The sequence below is a fragment of the Marmota monax genome, unplaced genomic scaffold, assembly GCF_021218885.2.
Source record: "Marmota monax isolate L192 unplaced genomic scaffold, Marmota_monax_Labrador192_F-V1.1 WCK01_AAM20220418_F8-fsc00563, whole genome shotgun sequence".
In the NCBI taxonomy this organism is placed as follows: Eukaryota; Metazoa; Chordata; class Mammalia; order Rodentia; family Sciuridae; genus Marmota; species Marmota monax.
In genome coordinates this window covers 55,820-76,719 of record NW_026692185.1, presented here as the reverse complement: position 1 = coordinate 76,719, position 20,900 = coordinate 55,820, and the positions used below count along the sequence as shown (strand labels likewise).

The 20,900-nt window shown below is 41.5% G+C and overlaps 1 pseudogene; it reads left to right on the top strand.

The window, feature by feature from the left end:
- Window positions 1-5,318: 5,318 nt before the first annotated feature.
- On the top strand, window positions 5,319-18,858 carry LOC124077535 (E3 ubiquitin-protein ligase SH3RF1-like; annotated as a pseudogene).
- The last annotated feature ends 2,042 nt before the right edge of the window (window positions 18,859-20,900 follow it).

Sequence of the window (20,900 nt, the reverse complement as noted above, 5' to 3'; positions counted from 1 at the left end):
AGATTTTCACTTTGCGGTTACCACAACCTATATAAAAATCTTAGACAATTTTATGCAGATAACAACTTAATCTCAATCATATACAATGCTGTGCTTTGACTATCTCCTTAACACACACATTTTATGCTTTTGATGTCAACATTTCCGTCACTTTGTACCAAGTATCTTGAAAATCTGTTTGATCTACAGTTTTCTTAAATATTTCTCTCTCTCCACATACTGGAGAGAAATATTGACTCAATGTTACTTACAGTATTGCTGTCTGTGCTTTTATATGTTTTATGTTGCAAATTAGTAATTTTGTTTGTCTTTTTCAACTTCACTCTCTTCAGCAGTTTCAGGGACAGACCTCGTGGTGGGGAACATGGCTTTTCTTTGGGAGAGTCATCACCTACTTCCTCCTCATTTCTGAAGTACAGTTTTGCTGGACAAAGTATTCTTGGCTAGTGAGTTTTTCCTTTTTTCCCCTTTATCACATTGAATTTATCCTCCTGCTCTCACCTAGCCTACAGGGCTTCTGAAGAACAAGTTCTTGAGTGCCACCTGGGGCTCCTTTGTCTGGGATAAAGAGGGACGTTTTTAAAGCACCACAGTTTCTGTGCAGTGCAGAGAAGCATAGTCTCAAAGAGTGACAGGGTTCTTCCTGTACCTGAAACCTGCCAGGTGAAAACTGTGCCAGGAGCACAGTGTAGAGCAGGGCAGACATTATGGCTCAGCAGAGCTGAGCTGGGTGGTTGAGCTATTCTTTATACCACCAGCATGGAGGCAGGAAATGTTCTCTCTCATTCGTTCTCTCTCTCTCTCTCTCTCTCTCTCTCTCTCTCTCTCTCTCTGTCTCTCTCTCTCTCTCTCTCTCTCTCTCTCTTTTAAATTGTTGTTCTGACCAAAAAGACAGAAAATGACCTTAGTCTGGGATAAGCAAAAATTTTAAAAAATGTAGTTGGAAGGAATCCTATGTGATGCCATTCCTCTAGCCACTGTGGAACAGCCACAAATTTAACGGAATTAGGAACATTGCATTTGAATCTATTTAAACTTGAAATAAATTTGTAGCAGGCATCCAAGAAAATTAAGTCCTACAAGAATCTTCACACTGAGTTGCTAGTGTCACCCAGCATGGACCTCAGTGATGCTTCTTAAGACATCTGAAAGTCCAAAAAAGGAGAAAAGAAATCTGCCTCTGCTTCCTGCTCCAAGGTCTTGTTTTATTTAAGAAAGTGAATCAAATCTGGTCTACTGTTGTCAGTAGACAGAAATTTTAGTAAACATATAAAAAGACATCCACTGCGATCTGGTTAATTTTAAGCACACCACAAAAGCATGGTTATATAAAAATGAAGAATAATACATTTTAGAATATTAGAATATTTACCTATTTAAGCCATGTGAGTGATATGTGTCTGTGGCTTCAGGGGCTGAGCTGATTTGAAGCAGCAGCAGAAGGGCTGAGATGTTGTGTTACAAATGCAGGGGTCACAAAGCCAAGGATTTGCACTTTCTGGCCTTTGCAGAAGGCCTCCCTACCTCTGGAAAAGCTCCATAAGTACAGGAAACGGGTTTGCTCAATGGTGTATCACAGGTGCTGAGCAAATAGTTGAGGCAGGAATGGATGAATGGTGCCTTCAGGCAGAAGGTGTTCTGGTTTGCAGCTTTAAAAGAGAGAGAGATGGGGGAACCTGAGTCAACACATCCCATACTAGTATTGCACCTGGAACACAGAAAGTTCTGTGTACCAGCAGTGAAACCTTTATGTCTCTACTGATTAAAAAAACACCCGATGTTCATAAGAGTTTTTCCCCATTCTTCAAGTTCCAGAACCACAGGAATAAGGGGACAGTAGAGTAGGTTGATGAGGTTTGCTCTTGAGAACTGGGAAGCTGGAGAAACCATCCAAGTCCCCACATCTCCTGGATTCCTCAGGAGTCTCAGTCCAGTCCTCTTCCAGCGGTAGAGGTGCACTTACACATTTCTGTAGCTTGGTTCACAGGTCATGTTTTCCAGGGGAATGAGGCTCTGGAACAGTCAGGTTATTGTCCCCAGCCTCCATGGGAGGAGAAGGGGAGCTGGTGGCAATAGGCTCAAGTCTTGGTTACTCTGAATCCAAGCAGAGGAATGTCCTGATTCCATTTCTGCTAGAGGACTGAGTATATTTCTTTAATTTCTTGCTTAAGATTTCTTCATTACAGTCCTCTTAAATAAGTCCCTTTTATCTGAAGATTATTGCTTTTATAATCAATGCATTTTCATCTTAATGCATACTGAAAAAGTTGTGAATTTGCTGGCAAGAGGACGAATCAGGAAGCAGAAGTGAGAAAAGCCATTTGAAATGGAACAAGAAATGAAAACTACAATGATCCAAGTACTATGGGCATGAAAGGTGTGTTTGCCAGAAAATGACCTGACTTCTAAAAATGAAGGATATTTTCTCCTCAGCAATCAATGGCAGCTCTAGGAATTTTGGCAAATATGGTTAAAAAACAATTTGCCTTTCTTAAGAGCTAAACTTTGTGGGTTTTTTTCTTTTTTCTGAGATATCTGTAAAATTTTTCTTTCGTTTTTCAAAATTAATTTTTAGGGATGGGATTGCAGCCCAGTGGTACAGTGCTTGATTGCCCTGCATGTGTGAGGCCCTGGTTTTGATCCTCAGCACCACATAAAAATAAATAAAATTAACTTTAAATTTTAATATTGATACAGGAATCCATTCTTCTTATTGCAGATTAGATCATCACAATGTCTGTTATTCTGCATTTCCAAACTTCCTCCCTCAAACATCCCCAATTATTACTATTACTATGGTATCTTGAGTGGTTTTACCCACCTTAAAAATACTTTTATAACCGCATGGATATAAATATAGAAAATACTTTGCATTATTCCATGTTTTATCACACAGAGCAATAATAATTTATAATAATGTGCTTGCTTCATTCCACACCTTGTTTTTCAGCAGAAGGATTTTTAAGAGAGATTCATTTTGTAAAGCAGATAGAAAAGAGATTACAAGATGGACTTTATTTAATCTTTTTGAAGCTGTTTAATTCCCCTCCTAAGCATCTGCTTTTTGTTGTCCATTTATCCTTCACCTGATGGGCCTTGGGTCTTAGGGCTTCTTGCTGTTGTAATGTAGAGCATTCTTACTTGTCATATGCATGTGAGTCGTATGTTCATTCTTCCAGGAATTTGAGCTGCTAGGGCATGAGGAAGCATGAACATGGTGGGTTTGGCTCTCTTAACTGCCATCCCCTAGAGCCTGGTAACTCACCTCAACAGCAGTGTGCAAGAGTGCTGACCCTTGGTGGCACCTAGGATTCTCCCACAGTACCTGCCTTAACATTGTGAGACCTGTGCAATCCTACCTTGCTGGTGCTGGGGTAGAGAGGCCAAGGCTTTGTGAGGTGGACATCACTAAGTTGATTGGCTGTTCTTATTTTCCTTTTTACCTACTGAAGGCTCACACTTCTCATCTTCCGTTTCTTGGTCTTTTTACTGTTATTGTTGGAATTCTTTGTGTACCATCCTCCCAGCTTAGGGCTGGATTCCTGTCCTTGGGCATGCAAGTTCAAACTTGCTGGTATGGCTATATTTAACTTTTGATTCCCTTCTATGAATTTTGCTTTTGTATGAGTCTGTTTAAAAAGCTGGCCCTCCTCCTTGCTTAGCAGATACACATCACATGCTTTTCCAATAAATGTAACATTTTCCTCTTTTGTATGACTACTGGTTCACTGGACTGTGGGTTGTGGAACAAGCACAGGCTCACGGTCAGGCAAGCCCATCTATGGAAGCATCTGATCTTTCTCAACTACATGAAAACTGGCAATCACATTGTGTACTATTGTATCTGATGGCATAAAATCATAAGCTCTGCTCTTCAGTGACTTTGTAAAAGTATCACAAACCCCCAGCCTGCCTGTGGACTGAGACCCAGCTGGACTTGATGCTACTTTCCATGACCCCTAGAAGCCCAAGTAGATTAAAAGGCACACATTAACATATGTCATCTGTCTCCTTTCCATTTCCTACAAATATCTCCTTGCTAAAAATGGAAATTCAGCATATCTCATTCTCCAATCTCACTCTTCAGTAACAGGAATCAGGACTCCCTGGTGTTACAGCTGACTTTGGGGCAAAGGCAGGAAACAAACAAGATGTTCCCAGAGCCTCTGGTGGAGCCTAAAGTCAGCAAGCACTAAAAGAAAACCAAAAACACAGAGTCCTGCAAAGTGATGGAATGTGTCAAGGGACACAACAACACCTGAAAAAATGCATGGGACAAAACTGTAGCAAAGGGGCAAGGGGACACAAAGTGTGAGTCAATAATATCCAGGTCAATATTCACTCCAAGACATGTATCCAGGAGTCATACAACATAAGCAGGTAAGTGGGTCATGTAGAGGGTCCCCTCTCCTGAAAGTACTCTGAGTGACCAGCAGACAGTCCACCCTCAAGGAGGAGGCTCCATCCCTGTTCCTCCAGGATTGGCCCTGCATGGCACCTACTCCAATGTGCACAATACAAAAGGGAAAAGGGTGAAGGAGGACCTGCCGAAGGCACTGACTGGATTCAGTTCCTGTCCCATGCCTGATGAACCACATGCTTAAGATGTCCCATCTCTGTGGCTGACATCAGTCAGAGGAGACACTAACAGAGCAGAGGAGACTACCTGTCCTGACTACCTACTCCAGTTTCTTCACACCCTGCCTGGTCACACTGCTGGGTAGACCTCTTCTGGTTCCTGGGGCTGCCTGATTTATAATCATTTTTGATTTGCTCAAATAAACATAGTTTAAGCTTGTCCAGGGGCTTTCCCTTTTAAAGAAGAGTCACCCATGTCCTGGAGAAACCTGACTCATGCTGCCTTAGCAGGGTAATGGAGGCTGACAGCAGCAGTGTAGTCAAGGTGATGGCAGGAAGCCTCAGAACCAGAGCATGGAAAGGGTCTCTGCAGTCTTATGTCCCAAACACCAATAGGAATGTGTTCAAGAGAAAACCTTCAGGTAAAGGGACACTCTACGACATGCCTGATCAGCATTCCTCAAAACCATCCAGTTCATCAAAAAAAAAAAAAAAAAAAAAGGAAACACAGTGGAGCTGGCCTATAATCCCAGCTGGGAGTCAGGCAGGAGGATCACAAGTTCATGGCCAGCCTCAGCAACTTGGTGAGATCCTGTCTCAAAATACAAACCAGAAAGGGCTTTGAATTCAGCTTGAAGCTAGAGTACACCTGGGTTCAATCCCCAGGACCAAACCAAACAAAAAACTAACAAAACACAAAAACTGAGAGACTTCCACAGTCCCAAGGAGCATAAGGGGGCATGATGGATCCTGGAGGGGGTCCTGGGACACAGAAGGACCTAAGGTAAGCAAGAACGCCTGGATTACTCAGGCACCTATCTGGATACTAATGCTTCCACATGGGTTCAGCATTGGGAAAAATGTACCCACTCATGTATGATGGGAATCTGGTGTTGGAGATATGGGAACTCTCTGTACTGTGTGCAGATCCAAAAAACAATTATCAAATTAAAAAGCTTCCTTAAGAAAAACAAGAAGGTGCAGGACTGTAACCTCATGCCATTAACAACTCGACAGCCAGACTGGAAGCTGCATGCAAGGAGCACAGCTGGCCTTGGGCAGTACCAGGAGGGTTTGATGAGGACAGCCAGGCAAGAAGTTGCTGGTACACCAAAACCAAAAGAGGACACCATCCGTGCTCACTTCCCCAAGATGAAGAACAGGAGAGTCACTCAAGAGACTGAAAGGTACACAGCACTGTGTAGGTTATGACATCCATCTATGGTCCTGCCTTCTTCCTTGCTGGATTCTTCTTATGCACTGACTGGGGAAAGATTCTCTAGCTTTAGTACCTAGAAACAATTGGCTCCCAACTGTAAGACCTTCTCCAAGGTCTCAGTAACAACCCAAGAACTTCTGCTACCCTAGTCTTCTCATGTTTAAAATGAGAGTAACATCCCCAAACCCCACCAGTGTTATAACGTCCAGAGTGAATATCTAGGCAAAGTACTTGGAGTCTTACTAAAGCACAATAAAAATGAAAAGTTTCATCAGCATGGCTGGTAACAATGATGATGCAGCCATGCACTCAATATTGGAAATTCAATATCTGATACTTGTCTAAGGACCAGATGATCAGCAAGTGCGATTACCTCATTCACATGTTCCAGAACGTATTCACTGAGTGTTGCTTGTTTATCAAGGGCTGTTTAAAGGGACAGATAACACATTGCACTACTGGCTTTCCTAGTTAATGAGAAATGTTCACATGCTAATTCAAGGTCTTTATACATCACAAAGCCTGATAACATCACCAAATGTGCAAGTACTCTGAGGTTTCCCTGCTGCTCCTCTTGGCCCATTACAAGTACCATCGCTCAGAAGAAACAGCTTTCACCAAGGATTGCTGTGAGGCCACAGAGAGCATGGGGCCAGCCCTCTGTGATCTTGGCTCCTTTCCATTTGCCTGTTTCTGCAAGGATGCTATTCTCTTTATTCTCCTGCTGAAGTTCCATTCCTTCTCTTTGTCTCATCATAAATTAAAGTATAAACCCCCAGGGGAATGTCATTGTCACTGTCAAGCAGTAGCACCCATTCTCCCTTGATTCAAAAACAGAAATGACAGCCAGAGGAAGGAGATCTCACAATGAATAACAACATTGTCTGGCCCAAGAGCTCCATGCCCCTCCTGGCCTGTTCCCTGAAGCTCTGACAAAGGTCCCACTGCACAGTCTCACCCACAAGCTTGATAATATGCTAATGTAATTTTCCACTATAGAAATCAGAAACAGCTGGATTTTAAGATTTCCATTTGTAGTCCATTCAGACCCTTCTTAGCTTATGTTCCATTACCATTTTTGGTCACAGAGCAGCGCTCAAAACTTGCTTTTGTAGTTTAATCCAGAAATCAACAGCACTCCCTCTACACAGCGATGGTTTATCAAGCCCTCTCTTGTGTTGTGGTGGGTGTCAGTGCATCTTTCTTAATAAGCCCTATGGCACCTCCTGCAGGGTCAAGCCTTCAGGATGTCTGCTAAAGACATTTCTGACAGTTCTGGTAACCAGGAATCTGTCCCCCCACCTCATTGCCCCAAATTGGGAACAAAAGCAGGTTGTTTTCTTAGAAATGTCAACACTGCACCTAAATCTGAAGCAAATTCAAAGTGAAGTCAACAAGGTAAGTGTCACTTTAAATTATGCCTTGGGCTACAATCTCAACAAAGTCCATATGTGCTAAGTGAAGCAGGAGCTGATGCTATCTTTCACCAACATGAGAAACAGCCCATGTTTCCAAGTGTTAGCTTGCAGGAATAATGACTGGGGTTGTGCTCTCCACAGTGGCCATTCTCACTTGACAAATATTTAAATGTCCTTGTTACACAGAGACCTGCAATTTTGTGAAGAAGAGATACATTCTGTGGTTTCATACACAAAGGACTTCGCTGGGGAAACTGCCACATTGTGAGTTTTTAGGGGTCCTTCTCATTAGGAAAGGACCCTGCTGTAGAAGGACCCAGATCCTGACACTGAGAGGCTACTGTTAACTTCCTCACTTGTTTTAACAAATCTTCAACTTCTGCCATGCTTGGTTTGGTGGTGCTGTGGGGACACAGATACTCAAGACACCACCCCTTTCTTCATGGGTTTTAAAGTCTAGAAAGCAAATCCCTGGACATAAGCACTCTGCAAGACAGCCAGACACAAATTCGGGCAGAAACAGGTGTGGGGGCAGTGAGGAGGATGGGCCTTCTCCACATGGAGTTAGTGCTTGCCTGATCACTGGGGTCAAGCTCTGGGAGGAAGAAGAGCCAGGAGACATGACCACCTGAACAGGGCAGGAAGGGAGGATGGAGGCATTGTGGATGGGAAGGGCAACCAGCAAGAGCACTCTGTGGGGGAGCCAAGCACTTTCTGGGCCCCAATGGCAAGGGCACAGGGGAGCAGGACCCCATAAGAGAGAGGAAGACACTGACTGACTAGATGCACCCAGGTCCAAGAAAGTGGGTTTTGACCTCCAGGAAAGAAGGAACCCTGGAGGAGCTGGGCAGCAACGCAGCAAGACCATAGCTGGGCTTTGGGCAGAGGCTCCTGTGATCTGCTGAATCAAAGAGGGAGCCAGTGAGCAGCAACACACAGAGCCCAAGTCCTGAAAGCTTTCAAAAAGGCCAAAAGGAGCAAGGTACTCAGACCACCATTCATGCTAAGACATCTGGCACTCTCAGCCATTCACAGACCTATTCCAACTAGAACGTAATTACATGATGTTGTATTGTAACAAGTACAAAGAAGCATGAACCAAACAGGGCAGAGGAAGCTACCCATGTTGGAGGAGGATAACTGCAGTATGGACTTGGGACTGTGCCAAATGGGCAGCTAGAGCCAGAACTACACATTACAGGTACAGGACAGCACAGCACAACACAGCACAGCGCAGAGTGTTTGCAAAATCAGATACTGAGGGAAAATGTAAACCATGGAATAGTGTTTATAGCATGAACCATCAAAATGTAAATACTGTGTGTTATTTGCATGCTATTTATGGATGCATATGTCTATTTAGGAGGCTTTGTTTTTTAAATTAAAATACACATAAAGCAAATGAGAACCCATTAGTGTGTTCATTACCACTTGGAATATTGTATTTCTCAAAACAAAAGAAAGAAGTACAGGAGCACAGAAAAATGGAGGGAAAGAGGATCAGTTTTATGGAGCACAATGAAATGAGGCCCACTCAGGTAAAGAAGGAGGAAAGGGATCTTGAGGGCGGGAGGATCTAGAAAGAAGGTGGAACTGGAGACAACATTTGCCCAACTTAAAAATGCAATCAGAAATGTTGCCCAGTGTCATTAACCATCAAAGACACTCAAATCACCCCACAAGAGAGAACATCTACCTCTTAGGACAGCTTCTATCAAAGGATTGAGAGAAGGAAACCCTACCTCTGTAGCTGATGGGGATCAGGGCAAATGGCATAAGAATCTCAAAAAAAAAAAAAAATATCAAACAGAACTACCAGATGACCAAGCAAGCCCCCTTCTAGGCTCATATCTACAGAAAGTGAAACCAGGACCTTACAGGACACCACACCCCACATCAGTGCAGCAGTATTTACAGGACCCTGGGCAACTGGCCCACTGCTCAAAAAGGTGTCCTCATCCTCTCTACATACTTCCACAAGCTCCATATGGCCCACCCTAGCCATCCAGGTGATTCCTTGCATGCTTCCCCAGAGACATGTTCTTCAGCCTTAGGGAAGGGTGGCCTTTTGGGTTTGTCTGGTTTTGGTTCTCCTCCGTCAGCACCCATATACCTGTGGGGTTCTCTCACTGGCATGGTCTTTCATCAGAGCTCAGTTATTTTGTACTCAACTCCTGTCCCACACACCTGGCTTTCCTGCCATCCTCTGCCCAGACTACTCTCCCCTCTAGCCTATAAACACTGGACAGAAATCCTTATTCCACCAATGGCTAGGCTTCTGTGCCTGGCTCTACCCCATGGTAAAATGAATCCATCAGTATTTTATCAGAGAGATATCTTAGGTATGTCCTCCATGGTGAACTCTAGAAAACATTTAACCCACCTTGCCCATAACAATTGTTTTGTTAGTCAGATGTCATCACCATGACCAAAATACCTGACAGGATCCACTTAGAGGAGGAAGAGTTTATTTGAGCTCATGTTTCTTAGATTCTGTCCATGTTTGCGCAGTCCACTGCTCCAGGTCTGAGGTGAGGCAGAACATCATGGCAGAAGGGTGTCATGAAGAAAATTTGCTGGGCTCATGGCAGCCAGGATACAGAGAGATAGAGAGAGGGGGCTTGGGCATATAGCTCAGCTGGTAAAGTGCTGCCTCCTGTACACCAGGTCCTAGGTTCAATCACCAGCCCCACCAAAAACAAAAGAGAAAGAAAGAGAGAGAGAGAGAGAGGACCAGTGACAGATCATCTAAGGCCACATGCATAGTGACCTATTTCCTCCAGCCATATCCACCAAAGTTACCACCCATTAGTTCTTTTAAATTATTAAATCATCAGACATACTAGCCCACCCATGAGTTACAGCCCTCCTCATCTAAGCATCTAGCCTGTGAACCACCGGCATGGCCTCATGAGGAAAGTTGTGTGGCTGGAACTGCATGTCCTGCACACTCTCTTTACTTAATCCTCCCAAGGGCCCTCAAGATGTGCCACATTCTATTTTGACAAACATGAGATCTGAGGCTTATGGAGATTAACTTATGATATTTGCACAGGAGGCCAAAGTGCCAGAATTCAAACCTGGTCAGGCGCCCCCCATGGCCTACAGTCTTGGTGCTGGTTTACCATGTCACTTCCAATGTCTGTGTTCCCTGGGGTGGAGGGGTGATTTTTAAACCCAGAGGAACCCTATAAATTACCATTCAAGTCTTCCACTTTTGGATATGAGGAAAGGAAACCACAGAAACCACCTGTTCCAAGGTCACCTGGAGTCCCTGTCTGAGCCTGAGCCCAATGTGGCTGCTTGAGATCCATTAAAGGCTCTCACTCCACCAGCCCCTCTGCACAGCTACCTGCCTCACCTGTGGAATGAGCAAAGGAGGGCACAGAGGCCTCACAGCCCCCTGGGCTGCATGGACCCCTCAGTGAAGTCGAGCATGTCTGGCCTGAATCCAAGCTTTACAGGCCCTGCTGTTCTGTCATATAGGCCAACCTTTCAGGGTCAGTCCACTGACACAGTCTTTGCTCCACCATCTTTATGGAGCTTCTGGAGGTCCTGTCACCAGCTGCATGTAGCCAAGTCAATTGTGGATGCAGGCACACTCCATGCATGCTTGCAAGGCTGCCCTCTGGCCTATGCTTTCTCCTCCTCAGTTTTCTCATCTGGAGGATAGGGACAATAGAAGTGTGTACTTCAGAACGCTCTTGTAAAGCTTCCCAGGTCACACACTGAGTGCTCGCCTGCTCCCCAGCAGAGGCTCAGGAAGTTTATGTATTAATCCATCGCCACTCTTCTCCACTGTCCTGTCTACATGGGCCATGAAGAGGTGAGAGGAGTCCCTCACTGGATGTGGCAATAGCTTGCATGTGCCAGGGACTTGGCTGGTGGCTCCACTCCTCCGGTGTCATGGTGACAGTGAAATGCCTCTCCTTCTGGAACACACAGAGTCCTGTCCATTCATGGTTCTCGTACTGGTAACCAGGCAATTGGCAGTGATCACACTCAAGGAGAATGCTGCTCAGGCTCCAATGGCTCCACCTGCCATTGTAGCAGGGTCAAGGGCATAGCTCACCCTTGAAGAGCTATGCCCTTTACCTGCCACCACTCCAGAAAATTAGGTTTTCTTTTCTTTCATTTGAAGTTACTTGCAGGCTTTGATGAGCTAAGAACTCCCTAAGTAAATAACAACTTGGGCATTAGGCCAGGTGCACGCATTTGAAGTGCATTTGAGTGTGTCCCCGAAGGCTCTGCAGCAGGAGGGCAAGCATGGGCTGGATGCTTCTCATGAGCTGCTCAGGGGACCTGAAGAGTGCCCTCTCAGGCCCTCTTTCTGCTGCCTCACACCAGCCCCACTCCAGATGTCAGGCTAATATGCTCATGAAATCCAGGACCCGACATAGAGCCTGGAGAGGAACTATTATAAAACTACCTACACATGTGGATTTCTAAAAATGGGCTCCTATGCCAAATATAATCTTATTTACTCATTGCACTTATTCAATGTGATGGAACAGATGATCTCGAAAGAGACAAGTGGAGGAGGGGTCCCTCCTGCCCCACCCATCAGCATACTGGTCCCACACCCTTGTCCACAGAGCACCAGGGCCCTCTGAGGCTGGAGGGTCACTCACTGTGGCTCAGGTCCTGTGTTTGCTTCCACAATATTCCCATTTCTCCTAGTATAATGGAAGATTTAGCAAATAGCCAACATTCAAAGAAAAAGAGAGTGATTTATCTACTAATGAAAAAAAAAATCAACTGACTTACCACTTAATTTTATTCAACCTAGTTCTAAAAGAAAAGTCATAGCATTTCATAAAAATATATAGTTCAGTAACATAAAATTAGAAAGACAGAAATTCAGACAAATGGAAAATAATAAAAATAATGATAATGTAGAGTATCTGGAGACACTCTAACCATCAAATATTAGTCGATGGGGTTTCCAGTAGACAGAGCATAGAAGAAAATAGAATTAAAAGGTTCACAGAGCCTCTAGGTAGGAAACAAACCAGTGCAGCTTCTCCTTAAAGCCAGACTGAGGAGCCACCCCAGGAGGCCATAGCCAGCAGAAGGTCCAGAGTTTTCTCATCAGAGAGAGCCAGCCAAGATCACAGGAGATGCTGAGCATGCAGTGAGTCAGAGGGCTGTGGGTTCCAGCTCTTCTTTTCACCAAGGCAGCAACATCTTGGAGAGTCACTGGAGGTTCTGAGGCTCAGTTATCAGGGAACACAGGGAGAGCCATGGCGGGCTCCATGCCCTTGCCCCCTTTCTAAGATCTGCCACCAGCATCATTTGACAGTCTGGCTTCTGCTAAGTGGAATATGGGGAGTGGAATATATAAATATTCAGCTTTAAAGAAGAGTAAAATTATGGAATTTTCCAGTAAATGTTTGAAGTTGGAAAATATCATGCTAAGCAAAATAAGCCAATCCCCAAAAAAAACAAACGCCTATTTTTTTCCTAATATGCAGATACTAATTCACAATAAGGCGGGGGGCAATGGGGAAGAATAGCATTACCTTAGATTACATAGAGGGAAGTGATGGGAGGAGAGGGGAGGATATGTGGGGATAGAAAATATAGTAGAAGGAAACAGACATTTTTACTGTATGTATATATGTGAATGCATGACCAATATGATTCTACAACATGTACACTCAGAAAAATGAGAAATTATTTCCCACCTATGTATGATATATCAAACTGCATAAATGCAATCTACTTTCATATATAACTGAAACAAAAAAGAACTGGAGCAGAGCTTGCAGACTCTAATTCCATTTTCCCTTCCTGCCATAACTCTCTGAAAATGACCCTATTAGCAATATAGGAATGCATTTCTTTGTGTCCATTTTGTATTTTATGTATATGGAGTTATATAGTGAAAGAAGTAACTTCTTAACTTCAACATTGTTTGTAAGAATCCACATGTCCCACTGCTTAAAGCCCAAGTCTCTTCATCTCCTTTTGATAGTCTCCAATTGTGTTTTTTTTCCTATATTTTTGTTTTTTGACTGCAAAGATGGTTGTTCTGTGTTAAGATATTTAATATTTTCTATAAAGTCTTGGAGTGTGTATCCTGATATGCGCTGCATTGGAGCTTTTTCTTTAGTTCCTTTGGTTCCCTGAGACAGGGATTATTACTTCCACCAGAGAAAAAGAAAGGAGAGAAGTTAGGTCACTTTTACAAAGTCACACAGTCACAAAATATTCAAGACAGGATTGAAATTTGGACTATTCCATCTCTCATGTATTGGTTTCTAACCCATCTACTTCAGATAATAAAGTAAACATTTTATTTCTTTCTCCTTCTATTTTTTTTAAATGGGGCATTTAACTTAGCACTGTGAACCTGTTCCTTCAAAGCTCTTTTTGGCTGATCATCTAAATGAACACCAATTTCTGATTCACTCTTAATTTTCAATTCCAAGTTACCATAATCTTTTAGGTCTTCTCCAAGCACAGAAGCCCAATCTTTCATCTGCACCAAGTGTTCAGTCAGAGATTTAATGTGATTTTCTTTACTGTATGATCTTGTTCTGTATATACAGTAGAGTCTTCCAATGTCATTTTCTGTTTATTAAGGTTATTCACTTTTTCTTTCAGCTTCTTGTATAAGTTGTTTCTGACTATTCTGAAGTTGAGAATTTTCTTTCAAAACCTCTTTAATTGCTACATTAAACCCTCCTACATTCATTTGAAATATTCTCAAGGTTGTTTCACCTTTGGCTATTAGTAACTTGAGGGGTTTGGATTCATACTCTAGGGACTTAATCCTTCTTGATATATCTGCCATAAATTCATCCTTTTGAGAATGTTTAGTTTTCTCTTCTTTTAGATCTTTTTCTATAAAGAGTATTTCATCCCCTAGTTTAAATTTAGAACTATTGAGCTTTTCATAAATTGCCTTCAAATTTTCTGCTTCTATGGACTTCTTCTCCAAAATGGCATCCTTTGAAGATGACTCTAAGCCTTCATACTCTTTTTGAACAAGGCTAACTTTCTCAAGTAGTTGACATTTTTCTTCAATTAGTCCAGCAAGTTTTAGAGCAAGCTGTTTTTCCTCTTCTAACGTAACATCTGCTTCTAACACATTGACAACATCTCCACAGAAACAAGAGAACAGTAAAAAATCCAATAACTGCATATATCACCAACTCCCAAGGATATCAATAAGGATAAGGGCCTGGTTTTATATCAGCAGACAATGATGCCAAAGCCCTGTGTACCTCTTCCAGGACTAGCCCAAAATCCACTCTCCTTTTCCCATTTCTTAGTAGAAAAAAAAGTGAGGATTCTTAAAAATCATTTTTGTTTTAAGGATTATAGGATTTTCAAATGGTATAGAAACTAAAATAGCATATCAAATAGTAAAAAGATACCAAACCACACCCAGCTAAAAAAGTTGAGTCTTGGTCAATTACCTTTGACTTTCCACTCTGTGACAGGGGCACCTGGTCTTACCACTTATTTAAATGTGAGAAAGTTTTGCACCATTCATGTCATCATTCCCCAGATCACCAGAGATGATTATGACAGATGAAGTACCCCATGTGCCTCCTGAGCATTTCCAGAGTTCAGAAACAGCTATTGGTACACTTTCCCAAAACTTGTAATATCATTTCCTACCAAAATTCTAGTACAAAATTTTTTTCTTTGTAAGATGCAAGCATTGTATTTTAGAGAATCAGTAGCACTCTATAATTAGAAACTGCTGAACTGGGTGCGATTGTGCATGCCTGTAATCCCAGTGGCTCAGGAGGCTGAGAATAAAAGGATAATGAGTTCAAAGACAGCTTCAGCAAAAAGTGAGGTGCTGAGCAACTCAGTAAGACCCTGTCACTAAATAAAATGCAAACTAGGGCTAAGGATGTGGCTCAGTGGTCAAGTGCCCTTGAGTTCAATCCCTGATAACCTCACCACCACCAAATAAAAAGATTAATGTTTCCTCTCTGACACATTACCCTAGGAAATGGGAATCTTCATTCCAGAGAATCTACTGTGTATAATTTATTAACTGAGACATGTCAATTTGCTTTACAAAAGGATTCACCATCATAGTCCCAGAAGGAGTTTGAAGGAGACATCAGAAAACTCAAGGAGAGATTGTATGGGCATCCAGGGAGTCCAAAAGATGATTCCTATGAGTCCCAGAAGCGTCCATGGATCAAATACAACCAGTAAACACTTTCCTGATTTAAATGATTGTTACAGTGCAAAAAAAAAACTATCCCTCTTGGTAAACATCACTAAACCGCCTAGGGGTCCTCCAGGACACCCCACCAATCACTCAGACCACCCCAACCTCCAGAACTGTGGCTGAAAGCCACACTGATTCACTGGTACTTATGCCAAGGCAGTTGTAAAATATTTTGAATATCACTCCTGGGTATCATCAAAACTGCTTCTTAAATAAGAATCTTTCTCCCCCATAAAATTTTAGGCACTTTTCCCTTGAGCTATTTGACAGTGTTTTCTTCCTAAAGTATACTAGCAAGTGAAAGTAAGCTCCAGCTCCATGAAATTCATCTCTTTCCTACAGTAGGTTTTCATAAAATTAAGTATGTTAATATTTAATTTAGAATTCATACACAGCTTAATTAAAATTCTAAGCTGTGACACTACAATTTTTTAAACTATAGAGAAACAGGATTTTCTTGTGGATGGTGCCAAAATGTATGTTACAGCACAATTAATTACTCATTTCTTTGGAACCATGTATTATTAATCTCTTTAATCATCCCAATAGAATAATGATTCAAACATAAAAGCTATACAGAGATCATTAATGACAAAGAAAAATTTTGGTACTATTCCTGAAAATACTCGAGTTTATAAAACTACACAACAGTGCAGCACTTAGAATGCCCCTAAAAAATTATAGAGAAGACCCAAAAAAGTGACCATTTGTCCTTCTGCTTAACTTTAAACTGTACGAATTGTTTACAAATGTGTATTGCTCAGTCAGTAAGAGCTTGTCACATGGAAAATAATTAAAATCATCTTATATATTTTTGAAGTAAAATATCTGCATTTGAAGACAGAAATAAAAGTCTTAATTTTCAAAAGGAGAAAATGATTAACTATGGGCAAATTTATAATTCACTAAAGCCATATCACCATGATTTCATTACCTAAATTATGTAACAGTGCCATGAAATTTTACTCACCAAACAACAACTCAGAACATAGCCACACACTTAAATGTATTCGACAATAAACAATGTTCAATAACAAAGCGCCATGCACAAAACAACTGGTCAAAAAGAAACAGAGCTCTGAAGACATAGGGAGACACACAGATGCCCATGTGCACAACAGGCAACCACAGAGATTCATTGCACTTGGATTTCTTTTTCCAAGATCAAGATATGATGGGGTGCTAGGTAATGCAGAAGGTCAACCCCAAGGGAGTCACAAGTTAAAATTCATTGACTTAACTCCACAAATATGATTTCCAATACCTGTAATATCCACCATCCCCTAGCAGGTGAGAACACTAAAATACTCCAGTCTAAAGTGTACTTGCCCCTTCCAACTTCTCCATAGTATTGGCCAGCATCTCTTGCCAGGTCCACAAGAGGGACTGCTGCAGCCCAAAGGTGTTGATGGACAGGTCTTGGGGGACATTCTGCAAGCAAAGAGGGAGAGGTGTGTATATGTCACCGGTGTCAAGCATTCATGCCCCATCTACCTTGGTGTCTATCCTCCAGCTGCTTCACAGTAAGAGTGAAGGTCCTTGCTACCCCTGCACTGTCAGCTTCCCATCACCACAAGACACTGTCATTACTGCTCTTGTTTCATACATTATTAAAATCAGGGTAACAATTGCTGCCACGCCTGGAGTGTGTATCCTGATATGCACTGCATTGGAGCTTTTTCTTTAGTTCCTTTGGTTCCCTGAGACAGGGATTATTACTTCCACCAGAGAAAAAGAAAGGAGAGAAGTTAGGTCACTTTTACAAAGTCACACAGTCACAAAATATTCAAGCCAGGATTGAAATTTGGACTATTCCATCTCTCATGTATTGGTTTCTAACCCATCAAGCATTCTGTTTATTTAAATAATAACATTTAAGGCTGCTTAAGTGGGGAAGTGGTGGCAACTGTATAGTTTGCCTGTGCAGAGAGGGGGGAAGCAGAGAGGAGTCTCCAGGGGCCATCGTGCTGCATCATAGAATTAGGTAGCAGCACGCAAGGCTGCGTGGCCATGTATTGGCCAAGGCCACCACTGTGGAGACTAAGAACAAGGAGGAGGAGCCAAGGTGCTAGAGCAATGTCTGAAATGGATGTTACATGAATCATTAATAGCTGCACACAACTATGAACATTTCTATGGCCCTTTCTCATTAAAGTACATCAAGATGAATGAATCTGCCTCCTTGTAGTTTTTGGAGTATCCTGGAGCTTCTGCAAAAGTCTTGCCTTGCCAGTACAGGTTTTGCAAATCATGTTTTCTGGGATTGTAGGTTCCCTCAGTTGTCCTGAGTGGAGAACTCTTGTTGGCTCCCATGATGAGATAACAGGTAACATCCTGCTGCTCACGCTTCTGGATGACATCAATCAGAGGCCTTGTAAACCTAGCCAATGGGGGCAGTGGGGCCATCTGCACAAATGCATTAAGGGTTCAGGGCAGCATTATCTCTAATTGTAGTGCAAAACATTTGTAGAGCTCCCAGTGTGGATGGCAGCCTTGAGTGCAAGCCTGGTGGCCCCAGTGAGAGGTATACTTGTTACCATGTCCTAAAGAATTACACAAATGTGAAGAAAAAGAACCTGAAGACTTTAAATTCAGCAAATGTGACATCATCATTTTTTGACCTCACGTTGATAAAAGCTGGCTCCACAGAGTAAGTCAATGGGATCCATGGCTTTTGACCAACCAACTTAGTGCAGATTATTAAACCATTTCCTCAGCACCCACCCCAGTGCAAAGCATTATATGACTTTGAAGTGAAAGACAAGGAAGCACATAATGACTGACTTCCATTTGCTAAGAATGATGTTCTGACTGTGATCCAAAGAGTGGATGTAAGCTGTGCTGAATGAATGTTGGCAGACAAAATCAGAATATTTCTGATTTCCTACGTTGAGTTTAACTTGGCTGCTAAGCATCTGACAGAATGGGATAAGCCTCCCATGCCAGGAGTTGATGCTGAAACATGTACCTCAGCAGCAGCCCAGAGCAGCACTGCCCCAAAGCACTTTCGACACCAAGAAGAACATGAAATAGAAGCACTCTTTCACTTCCTTCCTCATGGCATGCAAGTCCTTTCATGCATCCCAGAACTGCCAATCTATGGAGATCAGCCCTCTTGTCCTCATCAGCTCCAACAATCCTCAGCTGCCACAAGGATCAGAGAAGTGTCTGGGCTTTCCTTCAGTGCCCCTTCTCAGATTAATGTGAGTACCATCAAGTTCTTTGTGACCCCACACCCAAGCAGCCCTGTGACAACTGGCCCCTTGTTCACTTTTCTGTTGGATGTCCCCTCTACAAGTGCCCAAGGAACTATGAATCCTCCCTTTCCAGCACCCCCTCTCCTGGCTACCACTGTCCTCACCTCCATCCTGCCAGGTACTGTGCTGCTTCTGCTGGAATGGGATCCAGTCTCATGGCAGAATCCACTGCTGACAGATTAGAAGATTGAATATTATGAAGATGTTAGTTCTCCCCAAATTTATCTACAGATTTGATGTCATCTCATTACAAATTCTAGCAGTCAATTTTGTGGAAATGTGCATATTAATTCCAAATGTATATATCAATTAACATATATTAAATCCCAAATTTAAGCAGGTATACATCATCTCAGAACCTGGGATTATAATATGGTAAAAATAATTAGGAAGGGATGAATTTTAAGTTTTAATTATTCCTGATTTTTAATATGATCTACTTAATTTTTAATAATGGTTTGGTTTAACAATGATTTGCAAAATTGATAAAAACTACTCTCATAAATAAATAAATGTGGGCTGACTTTAACAAACCAATGATACCAGGTATCCAGAGAAGTTTAAGTATGTATGATTTTCTTACCAGCCATTCTTAAGTACTGGAAGAATATTAGCCTAATTAATAAAAAGAAAGAAAAAATAAAATGAAAGAAACTTCACCCTCTGCCCCAGAATATATAATTTGATTTTCAAGAGTAAGCAGGTTTTGGAAGTTATATATATGGGTCAATTTTTTTCTACTCCATGGCTGGCCTTCCTTACAGATTATAGGTAAAGTCTTTGGATTTAGATCTGGAGAAAACTTCATATAATGTTCTGCAAGCCATTTAAGAAAAAAAGGGTCGTGAAGTGTTCATGGTTTGTTTACAACAATATACATTTTGCCCAGTCGTCTACTCTGGCCACAAATTGTAAGTCCACCATTGAAGTTGCAAATTGAAGACAAAGATAATTTATAATTAAGATAATCTCAAAAGACTAGAAATTTGTTTACCTATTACATAATAACAAGTCCAGAACCTTTTATCTATCAGATAAATATTGGTTGATGAATGAAAACTAGCAAACCATTGGTTTTCAATATGCCTTCAGGAGAGCCCTAGAAATGCGACTATCCTGCATTCTTGTAGGAGGTTTCCTTTCACCTATTGTTCTCTAATTTAAAGATGACACTAGCACAAATTCCTTAAATTTTAATTGATGGACAGCAGCCTGTGTCTTGTGCATTGCATAGGTGCCAGTTTATGAGGTGTCAGATTGTGTATATGAAAAGAAAAGACCCCTAGCTAACACAGGAGCTTAAACAAAGGGCAGTAGGAGCTATTTTGTTTCATGAATATTTTTGGACATGGAATATAATGAAGAATGATGATTTGACTGAAGATGGATTTAGAAGGAGCAGTATATAAATAAGAAAAAGTCTAATGAAAAATGACTGCTCTGAACCATTGGAGAAATGAATCCTATTTTAAACTAAAGATAATACTGTGAACAGACCAGATTTTATGTTAATATGAATCTATAGTTTGCTTCTTACATGCACTTGTCTTCACCACATTTACAGAACACATCTGCTGTGCTGTGTGACCTTTCAGCTGAGTTCTGATTCCTAAATTTTCCAGGTCTGACATACCTGTAGCATCCTGAGTTACTGAGGTCAACTGAGGATCATAAGTCCATGAAAATAAATCTCTTCTTTACATTCTTCAATTAAACAATTTAAAAGAAAGGGATTCATAACATAGAGTAACTACTTTTTTAATAAGTCAATAGATGATGCTATATGATTTCAATTTTAAATCATCATTTTGATAGTTCTTAGGGCTTTAATTTATGGAACAATCAGGCAATCTTTACAGTTAACATTAAATACCGGAATATTATAAATCACCTTAGATGAACATTTATGGGGTAATTTCAGTGAAACTTCTGAATAATTTGTCACTTTTATTGAAATTATTTGTAAAAATGATATGCTAAGTAATCCTGGAGTATAATTTAGGGACACAAAAATGACTGTCAAGAAATAGGCAGAAAGTTTCATCAATCTTTGCAGACTTAAAGTAATAAGTATTAAATTAATCATCACAGCTTAATTGAATCTCTATGTGTAACATAATATTTATTAGACTTGCTATTAATGGACCTTTAAATGCTACCACAACTTGAACTCTGGGTTGTTAAATGTAGATAATGAACCACTGTTGCCACACACACAAAAAAAG